Raw genomic sequence first — 17,456 nt, forward strand, 5'->3', positions numbered from 1 at the left:
TGACACATCTTTCACTGCTTCCTCATGAATAGAATTATAACAGGATGATGTGCTTCACTGGGAGCCTTGCTACGCAAGAACAGCATGGATTGTTCAGGAAATACCAGACAATCTCCTCTTCCATAGGCTCCCTGGTGAGACTTTGGGGCTAGCAGATACATCTTGAACCAGTCAGGGTGGCAATAGACAAGCTGGAAGTGGCTGCATTGTAAGCTGAAGACAGAGGAGTTACAGTGACTTTTCCTTCAGTTGCATCCAAATATGATTTTAAAGAGAGGAAGGGAAAGAAAGAAGTATGTCTCTAGGGTTGTGAGCATGGGCAGAACCTCTCCTTTGACCCTGTAGTCTCTCATCTTGCTGAGTTTTGTTGTTGTTAGTGGTGGGTTTTTTTGTTGTTTATTTTGGGAGGGGAACAAGGGAGAGCTTGTTTCCAACACTTCATCTTCCACATGTCTACACTGATATGTAAATACACCTAAAAGGATAGTGTTTCTTCTTCTTTGGGGTTCCACCATTGCAGCAGCTAGTGAGTGATACCTGTTGTCATATTTGTGGTCCTCCAGTTTACTTAGAGCCTAGAAAAAGTCCACCTTACTGCTTGGATACAATGCTAGCCATCTTTGACTTTTACCTTCTGGCATGTCAAGTGGAAGAAGAAGAAAAGGAAGAGAGGCCATAGAAAGAGGAATGTAAAATCATCTAATAAAGCAACATCAATACATGATATAAAACTAAAAAATGAATTAGAAGATGAACTTTCCTTCCAAACTACACAGTCCTCTCATCCTGAGCTTCCCAAGTAACCACCCTGTTCTATCACTGAGTTTCTTTGTCAGAGTTTCAGAGGACATGCAGCATTAGACAGCATTGTTACTCCACTCCTCTTTGTGTATAGTTCACAGCTTGGCTATTCTGCCTGGTCACTGGTGGGTCATGTCTTCAAATAGTCCATCAGACATGCTTTAAAAGATAAAATAGTCTACTTCTAGGCACTGAAATTTCACTTCAGTTACAGAATGTGATTCTGTTACAGTGATACTGTCTGGGCTAAATTTACTCGTGTTAGCTGTGTTATCATTCTCCTGCTCCCTTTTGCTCCGCTACTGATCTGCATTGAAACTTCATAACAAAAAGTTCTCTTAAGAAACCAGACCCTCAGAAAACAGATTTGCATGGGGTAATTTGTCTTCTTGATTGGCTGAAGGTCACCTTGCCCAGTCTGTTTGTGGCTTCAGCTTGCTTTTTTTCACCAAGCTCAAGTAAATTGACAATTATTTGGAGACAGTGAAGCTAATTGTCCAAATTAGTACAAGTGGACCTGGTTGGGGATAGAACTTGAGACCAGTCAGGTGGCATGGGTAAAAAACCTCCTCCATATGAGAGTAAGGTATTGAAATAGAGAAGTTGTGGGTACCTAAGGTAGTGATATTCCTGTGCTAAATTTTTGGGGTTTTTTTAGTTTGTTTTAATTTCTGCTTGGATTGCTGTGTATTATGTTGAATATATGGATTTTTGGATATGAGAGGCCACATCTGAGAGAGGGAGGTTGCCGTAAAGAAAAAGCTTCCTTTCAAATAAAGAGCAATGAGTGGTTACTCCAGCCTTGTAGCTTTTGTTGATCCTGAAGTAGTGGTGCATTTCATGCTGTGTCAGAATGTGCTAGGTTCATCCAGCAGCTGGAGATGTATGGATTAGCCACCAAAGGAAGAAGTACAAGGGAGAGTGCAGGATGTTGTCGTGTTTGTGCTATGTTTTAATTCTGAAATGACAACTATGACAATGCTAACAAGGTGCATGAAGAGGTGTCTTTTTTAGCAGGAGTTTTTCATAGAAATGGTTAAAAAACCTTGGAAATCTTTGAAGGTGTAGTTTTTGTGTAAGGAGATGGCAGAATATTATGCTCATCTAACAAGCATCTATCATTTCATTGCTATTTACTCTGCTCCTTGATCATCCCTCTCCATTTCTCAGCTACCTTTATGTCGGTAGCTGTCACTGAAGACTTCCACTTCCTCCCTTGCATCTGACAATGATTCTAAGCAGGGCAGATTCTGGTTGTTGACTTTGAGAATAGATTTTAGCCCAATTTACATAGATAAGATTTGGCTTGTTGTCCTATCCCAAGTGTCTGTTCAGTGAAAAACATGCAGCTATCTGTGCCTCTATCATTTTGTTTGCCAGCAACCTGGCAAGAAAAACTCTTTTCAAGTCCTGACCTGGCTGATGGCTATTTGATGGCATAGAAAAAGAGGAAATAAATAGCAGTTGAAGTAGTCCAAAACACATTAATTAGGTAAGGATTTAGACTAACATCCTGCATTTCCCTGTCATCCTCAAGAATGCCATTGAACTGTACTTCTAACCACCACACCTTTTCTGTACCTGTGGGCTAAAGGCTTTGCCCTTGAGGAAAAGGACTTTCCCAACCCTGGCAATAACACAGTTAAAGGTATGGGAATAGGTCAGCCAGTGTTTGTTATGGTCCTGTAGCCGCAAGACAACCCATCTTCCCCTTCATAAAAATCTGGCTGCTGTATTATTGTGTGTAACCCATGCTGATTCTAAAAGCAGTATGAATTGTATACATCTTGCACATCAGTTTCAGTGTCTTAAAAAATGAAGAGTTTTTTTTCCTTTTTCCTCTTCCTTTGAAGTTTTAAAGCAGAACTTGCTGGTGACCCACTTTTGCTAACAGTTCTCTTAACTAACCCCTGTACTCACTTATACATTTTTTTTCTCTTCCACCCACTGTCTGTCTAGCCTGGTTTAAAATTTTTATATATGTACTTTTAAAAAATTGATTAGTTGGAGAGCTGCCCGTTCTTCTGCGCTGTATAATAAGGATTTAAAAACTGCACACTGAATTCTGTATAGTGTAATTAAAACTGACCCAGATTTGGACCTGAGAACACCAGGACTTAGCCAAACTTGCCATGAGCTGAGTTCTGATGGCAGATGGAAGCTAATGAGGACACACTACACTCCAGAATTTCCCAGCTGCTTGGCCCCTTTTTGTACAAACAAGGTTTGGAGTGAAGTCCCAATCCCAAGAGCATGCTCAAGCAAATGTACTGCACCCAGTGTTGTGGGAAACAAGGCAGTGCTGTCGGACTGCTTCGGGAAAATTTTGAGGCATTATTTCTAATGGGCTTTTACTGTGTATCCCAGTGTTATGAATATGTTGTCTTCCATCTTGTCCTAGTCTGGGTGTGATCATATGGTTCAGACCCTATATCAATACCCTCCTCCCATTTCAGTTGGGAGGGCTTCCACTTTAAATTAATGGAGTGTTCAGATCCCAAAGTACTGTGTCTCCCTTCTACCTGTGGTTCCCTTCAGTGGATTCAATGTCCTGGGACTATTCAGGCAGATGTAATTGAATCAGTTTGAAGCAGCTGTAGCTGGCATGTGGTCTCTCAGATTGCTAGCACCTGCTTGGTTGGGGTTTTTTTTGTTGTTTGTTACTCACTAGAGTGAAAATAGTGCCAAAACCAGCATTGGTCTTGGAGCTGATAAAGCACTCCAGCTCCTATATCCCTTTCCTCTTCTAGCCCAGCCACCTCATTACTGGTGCCTGCAATAATGTTGTTGGTAGTGAGCAGAAAAAGGTTTATGCTTCTCCTCCAACAGCCTCCCTCCCCTTCAAGCCAGTGCACTGCCAACACTGACTCTCTTCTTCATAAGCAGTAAGACTTAATCGTGCTCAGGTGTGCAGAGCGTCTGTGCCCTCCTTAGAAAATTGGGCAGCCCATGGTTTGCTGTGTCTGGTGCAGGAAGCACCAAATTTATCTGCTGCTCTAACAGTCTCACTGCTGGCACGATAAAGTTGCTGTTCTTTGTGTGTAGCAAATGACCAAGGAGTCGTGGGAGGTTCTGTTCAATACTTCTGCTCCCTTCCTCTGGTGTAGTACATAGATTTTGGTTACTGTGTTCCTACTGCAGTCAAACTTTTAATATGGTAAGTCAAACTTTTTAAAATGGTAAGATTTCAGAAGGGACAGTGAGTCACTTGGTTCCCTCTCTGTATCGTGTGATTTATTGTAATCAAAGTTCAAATTAAATAGGTAGTGCACTTGGCCAAATACAGTAACAACACACCGTGGTGTGGTTTTCAATGTACTATTACAAGATGGCATATTGCAATGTTAATTTCTTTAATATATCCCTCTGCTGACTTCCCTGTACTTCATCCCTAAAGTGCCTCCCTTTATTTTTGTCCCTCTGTGCCCCAGAGATAAAGGATGTATCTGGATTTTTTATTCCAGCCGTTTTCATCTTTGGTATTAGCCCCACACCTCACTTCTTGCTCTTCTGCTCTCTCTCCCCCCCTTTTTTGGGTATTACCACTTACTTCTAGGGTTGAGAGGGTCTTGTCCTTAGCTGATGTATGGGACTTGATTGCCTCCTTAAATAGCTTTAAAAATTGCTGTTTGAGGAAATTGGAAGTCAGTTTCACAGTGTTCCAGGTTCTGAAGCTGTTTCTTCCTTTTTTTTTTTTCTCTCCTTTTAATCTATATCTTGCATTTATACCACAATGTGAAATGTTTTGATTTGTCTGTAGGTATTTGGGATGTAGGCAAAGTCTCTCCTTCCATGGAATATTCCACCTCTGCTCCAGTACATGTGTTAATCCACAGCTCTCTGTGGTTTGTTGAGCTCAGGCATTTGAAGGGTATTACTGAAAGCAACTTCTCTGGGGTTCAAAATACAATTTCAATTCAGTGGAAGTTAAATGCCAGTTTAAACATACAGAATTAATTTGGTTTGGGTTTTTTTACAGTTTACAGGAGATATTTCTCTTTATTTATTAGTTTTTACAGTACAAAATACTCCTGGTTTTACCTTTTAATTTGCACTGTGGGCTTAGATACCCCGATAAACTACCTTGTATAACTTGTAACTGTGAAAGTGGTGCAGCTAAACATTTTAATAGTCATCTGATGGAACTGCAAAAGAAAAAAGAAAAATGGCATTCCAATCAAGACAGAATTGTTTTTACTAATCCAGTAAGATTATGTCACCGCTTGATTTTTCTCTTGTCCTGTTGTGATTTGTAGTGTTTTGTTTGTTTGTGGACTTACTTTGTTTTCTTCCAGTCTACACTCTGTCTTTCCTACTCCCTTTTGGTTAGTCTCAAAATGTCTACCAATAAAAACATCCATTTGTAATGATAGCTTTTACTACTCCTTGTAGTCTGGAAGCATTGCAGCTGCAGATATCATCTACTGAATAAAATGTCAGCCACCAGTTCTAAGAGGCTACTAAGGCTTAAGAAATAGCCAAGGGCTGTGGCTCTCAGTTTTTAGAGATACTATTTTAAAACATTTTCACTATAAGCCACACTTTCTGTGAATTAAATAAGGGAGAGTAAATATGGAATATTTTATCTTCTTCAGAGGTTTTGAGTACTTAGCATCCTTTGATGAGATCAGTAGGATTATGGAAGGGAAACTATTCTTGAGACCACACTGAATATAGCACCCATGGATATCTAAATAAATAGCAATAGCAAATTAGAAAATGTTGTTTGCTTGCAAAAATACTTGGGGTGTGGGGGGGGAAACAAGCAAAGAGTAAGTATGCAGGTGTCTATCTTAGGATTTCTTAGTGCCATTTGTAGCCATCCAGAACAAGAAAGCATCTGCCACTCTTATGGTTGTCTTGAAAATAAATATAGTTTTAGGTCAGCAGCAAGTGCTAGCTGATATATTTTATTTCTAGAATGCTTTTTTCCCATGTACTAAAGTTTACTTTAGAAATGCAGGCACTAAATAATTGTGAATTCTACACTAAGTACAAGAGGTAGTTGAGAACCAGCGGGATTTATGTTCTCAAGAAGTCTATCTGGCGTAAGCGCAGAGGAAAATATATGGATGTTCTTTTCAGTCTGCTAACATCCTGACGAGGAGCTGCGAATGAAGTGATGTTTATTGTGCTGAACCATGCTTTTTGTACATTTAATTTGAGACTGTACATCTCTTACTTGGATACAGATAACTGATCGATTTTATGTGAAGCATGCTAGCATTTTGTGCCTGTGGAGTACAGTGCTTTTCAAACCACGATATATTAGCACAGGAGGGTGACAGAAAGGACAACAAAGGAAGTTAATAAATTGATAATGAAGTGGGATTATAGAGGATTGAGCATGGATATTAGAACCATTTCAAACATACTTTTTAATCACTACCACTCTACTCTGATTCTGTCTAGTGGCAACACCCTGAAATGTATTGTTGAGTATTTGGTAAAAGACCACTTGACTTGTCACTTACTGGCAAGCATATCCACATCCTTGACAGGGGTCAAGAGGTTAAATGAGTGACAGGCAAGATTCTTCTGTTTGCCATGCAGTCAGCCTCTCTAGAAGAGCCATTGCTTATTTAAGTTGACAAAAATATTTGGAAAATTTGCAGTACAGTGTCTCATCTACAAACCTTTTATTGTCCAGGCTTTGCCTTCCATCACTGCATCATAAACATATGATGTTAAGAAATCAGTGACCAGTTTAACATTAAAGTGAACATAAAACTATACTGTATTGTACTTCTAACAAATAAAACCATGTGAGTAAATCAAACAGTGGGCAAAGTACAGAGGAGGAGATGCTAACAAAAATGAAATGGGCTCTAAATCTGAGAGCATTTTCAAGAAGAAATCTCAACCCAATTCTTTCATGACATTGACCAGGCAGTTTCTTGAAAGAAATGTATGAGCTGTCTCATACATACTTGGAACATGTAACTCTGGTCCACTTCCCAAAGCTTCAGTTTTTGCTTTTCCCAAAATTCCATGCTTGACAACTGGACAGAAGGCTATGCTGAATTAAATTTTATTGTTCTGGTGTTCTCCATCCATTTGCAATGCACATAATCAGGAATTCAGCTATGTCCCAAGAAACCCGTTTAACCTAATGAGAGCAAATGGCAATGGGTGTTCCTTACCCGAGACAGCAGTGCCAACGTTTCTGCTTAATTGGGACATATTTGGCTGGTTTCAGTGCTTGAAGTGCTTTTTAAACAGGTGTTTAATGGGTGTGGGATTCTGAACTCTGCCCTTTTGATACAGCAGTTGCCAAATAAAGATTAACAGAAATAAAAAGATCTAATACAGAATAATAATTTTTGTCTTTGTATATTTATTCAGCATAATTTTTACTTTAAGTTGCAGGCGGGTGGGGAGGTGTTTCTTCTCATAATTGAGAAAGTCCATTAAATAGAACAACAGGATGTCTAGCAGGGTGTCCTAATTAAAATTACCCTGTAATTTGAACAAAACATTCATTTGTATGTAGCTAAGGTCGACCTAAACCCCATCTAAATCAGGAAAAATTATTATACTTTTTTTTTTTTCTGCTGAAAATGAAACTTAGCATTCTGCCAGCGAACAGCATGGTTCTGTTATTATACAGTATTCAAGAGTAAGGATTTTCTCTTCAGTGTTCAAAAAATAATGTTTTGAGTTAATTTAAAAGAGGTTTCTCTCCTACCTCCAGCCTTTGATGGTATTCATTCATGGTTGCATTTCTGTGGCATTTGAAAGCAGAGACTATTTGGTTCTGTGCGTACTGTAAGCCCATCTGAAGCCTTTGGTTGTGGCCAGTGTACTGGTGAACTAATAAGCAACTGAGATAGCAGCTGCTTAGCAGGACTGATTGGCTCGGGCTTGACTTTGCTCTCTGCTCTCCACAGTTTCTAACTGGCTTGGAGTGCAAGCTGGGTAATTTTGTTATCTCGGGGAGCGTGGGCCTGCATGCATATTCCAGGCCGTCTACACAACTGAGGAGATGCTACACACCACGTAAAAATGACCTACTCGTGCTCGAGCTGTCATGCTTTAAAATGCTGCTGAGGCAAATTGTATTTAATACAACTTATCAAATCAAAGGGAATGCTTGGAAGAACTGACTTGAGAAGTATTGGTTGCATTTAAAAAGAAACTCACGAGCTGCGCAAACTGCAGCTTGTGGATGTTGCTTCCAGGACACAAGGTGCTGGAAGTTTATTTATTTATTTATTTATTTATGCCCACTTTCTGGGCAGGTTAGGAATGGGGAGGGTTTTCAAAAATGCTCAAAACTGATCTGAATATGCTGCTGATGGATTCAAGCTGGAATTCTTCACCATGGTTTGAGTGGAAAACACCCATGTTCCTTTGGATAATACCACCCATATGTTCCAAAAGTGGAACTTGATAAATGCCAATACTTAATTTGGTGCAATAGGAGTTTCCTTCCACTGAATTATTCTTCTGCATAAACCACCTTTTACATTTTCATGTCTCAGTTTCAGTGGAGTATATAACAACAAAAGAAAGGAAAGGGAAAAATCTGATGAACGATTTGCTTAACCTACTTTAAGCTCCAAGAAGAATTGTTAAAAAGAAGATGAAATTTGAGGCTGGTGTTGTGGTAATACACTTTTCAACTGATCAAGAGCACTTGAATAGAAAGTATTCAAATGTTGGCATTATTTAAAATTTTAGATTTCTGTCGTTGTTTTAAAGACAGTCAAAACTGATGTGGGCACCTGTTGTAATGTGAAAAGAGTAAAATTAATTCAATCAAGCAGCTATTGGGCTAGGTATTTTATATGCATGTCTGCACATATATGTTATCATGTGGATATTTAAGTATGCATGCTTTCCAATGGGCAGTTGTTGTGCAGAGAAACTTACTCAGTGACACCACAGGAAGAATATATGCACAAATGGGTTGTACTGGTAACTGTACCTTAAAGGCAGTTGAAGGAAAATGGGAATCTCCTGTTGGGAAACCACCCAAGCCTCTTGTCTAGGGGTTGTGCAACTTGAACATGTATAGGCTTGTGTAACAATCTGTACAGCTGCCTTGGGTAAATAGAATAACTGCAACCATCTTGAGAGTGTATAGAAGACTGGAATGAAAAACAGTAGTAGTGTGGATGCCATTGGTTCAGACTCACATATGCTGGAAAGCATTGTGTTGTTATTGTTGAACAAAAAAAGTCACCAATTCTTATCCCTGGTCTGCTGTCCTGTCCTTGAGGCCTGGTTGTAACTTGGCAATACAAATTCTAACTGAGCACTGGAATGGTGGGTATTGGTTGTTGAGCTGATGAAAACAGATGGAGACAATTGTCTGCACTGACTCTTTTACTCAGTTTGATTTCCAAAGATGCTGAATCACCTGTGGGTGCTCACTGCCTAGTGAAGCTCTTCCTTAGTGACTTCTCCTGGAGATATTGCGGGTGGTGGTGTCAGGTAATTCCTTACTACCAAAGGATCTCTCTTGTAGTATATAAAATATTCCAATTCCCTGGAGCAGGGAAGCAAAAAGAAGGGTACTTCAGTGTCTTCTGTATTTAGCTGAAATCCAGATACCCATCCTGCACAACTGTTTGGACAGAGTGGCTTTAGAACTACTGAGGGGGTTACAAAGTTAGTTTCTAGTCAGGACAGAATTGATGTTTCTTCTTTGGAAAGCAGCAAAAGAGACGAGTAGTATGGTTGGTAACTGTAGAAATGTAAAGGAAAACCTGCTCTTTGTCTCCAGGTGTATTTTCTGAAGTTCTTGAAAGATTTTTCAGGAGCTTCACCATGTTCTGTTAGCAGTGGTTCTTAATCACAGGCTTTATCATTTGCCTTTGGCAAGAATGCTCAATTCTTTCCATTTGAATGTGGGACCTTGCCTTATTGCCTCAGGGAAGTGTTACTGTAGTGCACATCACTTGAGGCTAATTCAACCTGCCACTTGGAAAATGCCCTTGGTGCAGATTGTAGCAGTGCACCATTATCTCAAGCTAGTTTTCATCAGAGACAGACTGCATCTGTTCTGTATGATCTGTGTTGCCCAACAGTTTGATTTAGGTTAGCATGAGGTGGGGTCTTTTTTTACCTATAAAGCTGTAATTGGTTTGGCTTCCAGCTGTGTGATAGGAGTCTTTCTCTTGTGTCATACCAAAGCAGCCCTAGACATCACAAGGTGTAGGTCCACAGCAGCTTAAACTAATCCGTGTTGACGCTGCTCTGTTGCTGTTCCTCCACTTGAACAGTTCTGCTGCCTCCCTGGCTCTAAGCCCCAAGTTTCCTGCCTGGATCTTGAGCTGCAACGAGGGTTTGATGTGGCTAAAAACACATGGGAAAGAACCCTTCATTCAGCTGAAAGCTCCCTGAACCAGGCACTTACGCACTCCTGGCTCTAGGATGGACTTGGGGACGTGTGACAAGGAGAGGAAGGAGATGAGGGAAAGGTGGGATTGTGACAGCTCCAATTAAAATCAACTTACATCATAACACAGCCATGCTTCTGAGGTTCTGGAAATGATAACCAGTGGTTTCAGCAAGATACAGCTGTGAGCATAGGATATGATAATCACGGGAACTGTGGCTTTGGAATTTCCTTCCTCCACTGTTTTCTAATACATCGCTTTGGTACACATTAGAAATGCTGAAGATCACACACCTCAACCTTTCCACCCTTAAAAAGGGAAAATGATATGAAGGCTTGATTAATTTCTTTTATGAGGTTTGGTTGCTGTATGTCACTAGAAGCAGATCAGGCAGAGGGGAAAAAAAGAAAACATTTTTGTAAGCAGTAGGGAATCTTCCCCTTTGAAAAAGAGCTAAAACTTCATTAACATTTCAGCCAGTTTTAAATTAAAATATGCATATGAAAATAATCTATAATGTGTTTTGAGTGCCAGTGAGTCACATCAGGGCAGTATCAGCACAAGTTTCTTGTGTATACAGCTTGTGATGTGGCTCCTGTACCATCAGTCAGAGTGCTGCTATGCCACTCACGCTGGTGTGAGAGTGCACATGGAATTAACCCTCGGCCTGGCACTGATCACATAAAGCCAGTGTGCCCCAGGCCACATGGCTGGCTGGGGCAAACTGAATGGAGCAGATGACTGCCGGGTCCTGAATTTTACATCTGTTTTGTGTGCAGGCTAACTTGGCCTAGTGCTTTTTACCGAGACTAGTCTTCTTCCGTTCCATTGCAATAGGTCTGTTTAGACCAGAAGGAGTATTCTGATGTAAACAGACTGCATTATTTCTGTAGGACAGGACCTGTGAACATGGCACCAGAGTGATTGGGTCATCTTTCACCCATCCCTGCACCTCTGAATGGTGATTACTTTACTTTTTCTACTGATACTTTAATCAGTAGATACTGATGATACTTTTTAATTTTTCTACCCCACTGAGCACAGGTCATTGAGTTTGATGTCGGGAAGAGCAGAGGTCGGGAGTGAAGCTAACAGCTTCACTGTGCAGGGAGGTCTGCTCTGTATCCCTAGTTTTGCACATGTGAGAGGATGTGTGCACCTGCAGCATTCTGCCTGAAATGTTTTCCTACTGCAAGGTTTTTATGTCAAATCTACATGGATTGGATTTTTAGCTGTCCTGAGCAGTTGGCACCCCAACTGCAGAGCCTTTGGAGAAAAATGCTTTGCTGAATGTATCATGCTTTTGGTAGGCATGTGTTGGAATTCCTAACAACTGTTTTAAAAGGTTTTCCTTCATGCAAGGTCTTAAAAGAGAATTTTCTCCTCTTTTTTTTTCTCCCTTTCTCCTCAGGGAAATAGAGGGCTTGACGCATTCTTTACATCCTGCATTTACTCTGACCACAGTCCCTCCCTGTTCTCACAAGCGGAGCTCAGCCCTGCTTCCCTTCCTGTTGATTCCCAGTCAGCTACATGGTAAGTTTTCATTATCTCTAGACTTGTTGCCATGAGGTAAAACCCTGGCAGACTCTCTCTAAAATCCATTAGCACTGGGCATTGAGGGCAGAGCACTTCATACCCATCAGAGATCGTTCAGTTGTATTCCAGGCTGACTGCAAGGAAGGGAAGATAGTATTGAATTAGCATTGGAGCTGAACTTCAGCATAGATTGTTATAGGAATAAAATATGAAGTAAAATATGTGACAGAATTAAATCCATCAGTTCTAATAAAAGAAACAGAAGAAAGCAAAGAAATATTGGACCCTTAAATCCCATTAACCAGGCCAGAGAGAGAATGCGTTAAAAGGAAGCTGCACTGTATCTTTTTTCATTGTTTGATGAAATAATCTTTTTCACCCTTTAAGTAGTGTGTTTAAAACTCCTAGTATTTCTGAAACAAAGAGAATATACAGCCACCGAGCTAGCTGGTTTTATACCTTCCTTTCTGAGTATTGTCCTTCAGTGCAATACAGAGCCATTTCTTTGTTCTCACAAGCTAGCAGTTAAATTGTATGTAAATGTATGCAAATTAGATGCTGTCTAATAAAGAGAGTCATTAGATGGAAGAAATATTTAGTTTAGGGGGAAAAAAGAGAAGAAAGCAGGTGTATTTTGCAATAGAAAAATGTAAGATTGCAAAAGCCCCTCAAACTTTGGGTGAAGGCTTTTTATAAAGCCATTAAAATATTTTCTAAAAGGCTTGCCCTACTCTTGGTCCTATTTTCTCTGTGGTTTTTTTTTATGTATGTGCACTTCTGTGTTCCTAAAAGTCACTGGCTGTGCTATACATACAGACATGTAAGTATTGTATTCATAAGTATTTTATTTCTTTAAATCATGTAGCTATGAATTTACACACATGTACCTTGTACTAGGGTGTGTTTTCTGCTTACTGAGTAGATAGAGGTGGAATTCATGTGGTAAATTTTATTTTCATAGATTGATTTATTCATCATATGCCCTGACTAGATACCTTTCCTCACTAAATCATCTTCCTCCATTTTATCAACCCTCTCCTCAACAATTTCAAAGCTTTATTTTTTTTTTTCCCCCATTTTATTTATTCACCAGATCTCAGTGCCAGGTGCATTTCCATTCTTTCACTTGCATTTTCTGCCAAGTTACCCCTTTTGAGGTATGGACCTGATTTAAGCCTCAAGCCACAGTGACCTTTCTAAACACAAAGTTGCAGCTTTACTGTCAGGTGTCATAACACTAAAATGCTTGAATGTGAAGCTTTGTGTCATCTGAAACTGGAGATTCCACACCCGTGGATGGAGCACTTGTATCCATCTAGGTTCTGAAAGATTTAAAATAGATGAACCTTATTTTCTTGCCACTTCTAAGGAGATTAAATTTGAGACCTTTCTCTCTCTACCTTTTGAATTTCTACTCCAGCTCTTTCATCACTTTTGTTTGAGTGGACGAGTATACAAAGGTGATGTGGCTTAATTATCTTGAAGTCTTTGTTGTATTTTGTTTCTGATGGTCAGTTAGCATGGTTTCAGGCAGAGACAATAACTGTATGTCAGCTTGCCTATTTTTTCTGTTGCAGTTTTGCAAGTCTGGAAGTCTAAAGATATATATGTACATGTGTATAAAATATATGTATATAAAAATAATGTTGTTTAAATATTTACATATAAAGCCAAAGGATTGGCTTCCTTCCCAGAATTACTGGAACTACCTTCCCCAGGAACATTTGGACTTGAGAAATCTCTACAGCAACACTTTTTTACTGAAACTAAACAACTTGTGAAGTGAGTAACTAGCTCTGCACCCTTTTTTGTTCATATGGGTTCTTTAGCTTGGGATGATGGAGAGACCATTCTGCATGGGTAGTTTATTTCCAGCTAATTATGATAAAATAATCCTCTATTGCCATTTGCACCCCTCAGTTTCTCATGGGCTTACTTTATGAGCGAGATCTTAGGAGGGAAACCTAGACAGAGTGGGGGTATTTTTACCACAGTTGTAGGACAGGTCCATGCACTGTGCTGTATCTGAGCAGTGTATGCAGTCTGGGCACTGCATTCCTTTCTGGAGAGCTAAAGAGCAGGCAGGCTGGTCACTCAGAACAAGCTGACCCCCAGCTGCCCAGTGTCCCAGCCACCCTGGCTGAGCTGTCAGCAGAGCAGCCATAACGTGTCTGCTACCCAGTGGGAAATGTAGGCAGGGTGATTGTAGAGACATGGTGGAGGTTTGGCAGTTTCAGGTACTCTGGAAGGCATAATAGAATATGGTAAGGTGAAGATTGTGAGGAGTGCAAAGGAAATCTGAGCTGTAATATAAGGATGCTAGAGAGAGGTGAGGTTGAAGTGAGGAGTAACATGGGTTATACTGATGGCTAGGAGGGATGAGGCCATGTTAGCAAGCAGAAAATGTTGATCTACTGACTCATTTGAAGCACCACTCTTCTAGGCCTTCTGGCCTTGAATTTCTAGGAGAATTGAGTCAGTAATGATGCAGGCATTTAACATGGATGTTTACACAGTGTTTGCAATGTAGGTAGGTGTAGTTATGCACATTATTCAGATTTTGGGAGGTGGTGGTTAATCCTGAAACCCTAATTGGGAGATTTACACTGGACATGGGGACAGGCTGGCAAACAAAGTACCTTCTGTTTCTCAACATTCTTGGTCAGGTTGCAGAAAATACATGTAGATGAGTGATATTCAAATGGGGAAGAGTGATGTAGGCTTAGGGGCAGGGATTTGATTAATTCCATATTCCTTCCCATGCTTCCTGTGGTCTGGAATTGTTCAGGGCAGGAGAGAATTCAGTGCCTACTTTTTTGAGGATATGCATCTTGCTACCTTATGCATCTCAACAATAACAATAATACAGCTTTCCTACTCTTGAAGTACATTACAAGCATATATATGCATTAAAAGATGTGAGACTTCTGTGATGATTAATCCAATAGCAGTACTGTGGACAGATATGGGAACCAAGCCCTTGGTGCATCAGATCAGACATCCATCCTGTTAATGTCTTAGGCTTCAGCAGCGGGAGGCACAAGAAACCCCAAGTTTTAATAGTCGATCAACTAATTTTTTTCACTAGTGATCTTGATAGTAAATGAGAATTTTTAAAGCTGTACCTCTCAGAAGCTTGTGCATCTTTAAAGAAATAGTTTTAAGAAATAAAATATGCCACACTAAACTAATCCTAGAGCTAACGAACAGGCATTGGGACTAGCAGCTTTTGCTATTACCTACTGCTTATTATTGTTATTATTATTATTTCTTTTTAATTATGCAAAGTGCTAATCAGTTTGATTATGCACAGTGCTAATCAGGTTAATTATGCAAAGTGCTAATCAGTTATTCTCTAAGCACACGAGGAGAGCAGAGGTGCTGGCAGTGAATGGTGGTTCTAGATGGGGGTAGTCACGGCAGTCATTCCTTATTAAAAGAGGAGTAGGTGAGATGATAGGGGTTTTTGTTTCCATTAAAAAGTAAATAAAAAAATAAAAAAAAAAAAGTAAAGCTATGAGGGGGATAGTTCTGGTGGGGTAATTCTTCTTTCACAGCAAGGCAGACTTTTTCCAAGTCAGCTCATGCTGTTGGATAATTTCTGTAGGAGTTTGAGTGCACTGATTTGGGCAAATGTGTTGCAGGGGAGCCTTTTAATAGCAAGGGTACAAGGTGCACCCACTTAATAGGTCGGGGTGCATAACTGGAAAAATCACGAATTAGAGGAGTTTGATCAATCTATATAGAGTCACCTTTTAAGCACTGATAAGTGGGATAGTGGTAATGTAACATGGATGGCAGTTGTTCATGTGTTATTATGGCTGAAGATCCTGTATGCGCATACAAAATGTGCTTCTTTCAGTGTAGTGCCTTTAAAAGCTGTAGGAATGTAGGGTGCCTTATCAGTGGAACATATGTTAGGCTGTGTTTCTTATTCTCCTTTAGCACTAAATTAAAAACTAGAATTTTGTATTCCCGTGAAACAAGATCTGTTTTCACTAAGCTATGTTCTCCCGACAATTACAGGAGATTCAGTGTGTCTCTCTTACTAGGCGGTGTCTAATATCTAACCAGTATTCCTTATTTGATTATGTTTCAGTATTGGTGTGGGATACATAAGCATTACTTTTTTCAGTTAGTAATGGAGATGACATTCCCAGAGCAGAAAGCTGCTTGCTCATAAAAGTCCTGGGTAAAGGATCTTAAGAGAATTTTGAAGTCATTAAAACAAAAGACTGTTTCATATAAGGTCATCACTACTGGAAGGTTACTGCACCAGCAATGCAAGAGAAATTTTCCTTGAAAAATTAAGCATTGAAAGTACTAACTTATGGGGAGTCATGATAAAATTTAAAGTGTATTTAGGGTAGGAAGTAAAGCAAAACATCACTAATATATGGCTTAAACCAGAGCCTGAAAATGAATAATATTATCTTCTTGGCTTTGTGACTACTCCACGAGACACTAATCCTTAAAACAAGTTTACTACCAAATATGTGGTCACAGACGTTAATCTATTGTTATAAAATCTTTCTGGTGTTAGAAATCTAGATAAATCAATGGTCCAGCATCAAGTCTAGTGCCTTAGATCTGGAGGAGGGGAGTATGTGATGCAAATAAACTTAAGTGAGAGGGGGAGACACCAGACACCAGTGTCCTGAGACTCTGCATGCTTTGCTGTCTGAGCATTCACATCTTTTAAAGTGGGAGTCAAATCCTGAGAAAACTCAGAAGTTTTCATTTTCCTGTGGATATTTCCCTACAGTATCTAAAAGCTTCTGTAGAGTCAGAGGACCCTTGAAAGGCCAATATCATAAACTCCACACCGTAGTATTTGCATCATCAAAATATACATCTACCTGAGACATAATCATAGCTTCTTTTGAATTTCACCATCTCAGATGGCTGTCCTTCTGATGAACTGCGGAACCAGAAAGGCAAAACTCACATTCTGCTCCTAATTCTACTGCTGTCTTTGTAACCCTGCTAAATTGCATTACCTTGCTCTGCCTTAGTTTATCTTGGTGGCAAAGTACGGTTAGTGACACAGACCTAACACAGTGGAGGTGGTTTGTGAAGCAAGCGTATTGTTTGCAAAGTACTTTGATGTCTCTGAGCTAAAGAGGTTACAGAAGTTATGTGTACTATGGGGACTTGTATTATTAAGAAACATCACCAAATCTTGTGATGTTGTGTAAATTAGTGTAAGATGGCACCAAAATAGTTTGTATATTCCTGAAGAGTGAAATAAATGGATGGAGAAAACTCAGTTGCCTTGACATGAAGCTAATGAGTGAACAACAAATGAGGAAACCCCAGCAAGGAAATCTGTGCCTCCTGTGCTTGAAGAAGTGTGCCCCAAGTGAGCAGGGAAGTCATTTGCTTGTATGGCAGAAGGTCATTGCTTCAAAACTCCTTTTGCATTTTCTTAGGACCTGGTGTTCAGAGGTGCAGGCTAACTGCTACTCAGCCCAGTAGGAGCTGAGTCTGCTCACTGGCATTCACACAACTGGAAGCTGGTGGAGAATTAATAACAACAAGATTTTAAATGTTCAGCTTGACCTTTTAAAGTTACTGACCTGCATTCAGGTTACAAATACACAGCAATTTTCTCTTGAGCTGCAAAGACTCTAAATATTAAATCAGTAACTCAATCAGACTAGCAGCCCTTCTCCTCTGTCTTCTCTCGTGCCCATCTGCCATGAGTGGAGTAAAGGAACAAGAAAACTATCTAAACATATCCATATCTTACTGTGACACCAGTACTTGGAA

The 17,456-nt window shown here is 39.9% G+C and overlaps 1 protein-coding gene across 45 annotated transcripts in view; it reads left to right on the top strand.

Moving 5' to 3' along the window:
• The window catches only part of ZBTB20 (zinc finger and BTB domain containing 20), a 473,003-nt gene that overhangs the window by 109,496 nt on the left and 346,051 nt on the right, over positions 1 to 17,456 (top strand). For 42 of the 45 annotated variants that reach the window (XM_086882894.1, XM_086882871.1, XM_086882906.1 and 39 more), the window contains one exon: positions 11,560 to 11,681. The exons of the other annotated variants lie outside the window; for them this stretch is intronic. The gene's annotated coding sequence lies outside the window, so the exon portion shown is untranslated. The remainder of the gene's footprint in view (positions 1 to 11,559; positions 11,682 to 17,456) is intronic. 45 annotated transcript variants of the gene reach the window in all.

This window comes from Cyanistes caeruleus, chromosome 3, assembly GCF_971803275.1.
Source record: "Cyanistes caeruleus chromosome 3, bCyaCae1.hap1.1, whole genome shotgun sequence".
In the NCBI taxonomy this organism is placed as follows: Eukaryota; Metazoa; Chordata; class Aves; order Passeriformes; family Paridae; genus Cyanistes; species Cyanistes caeruleus.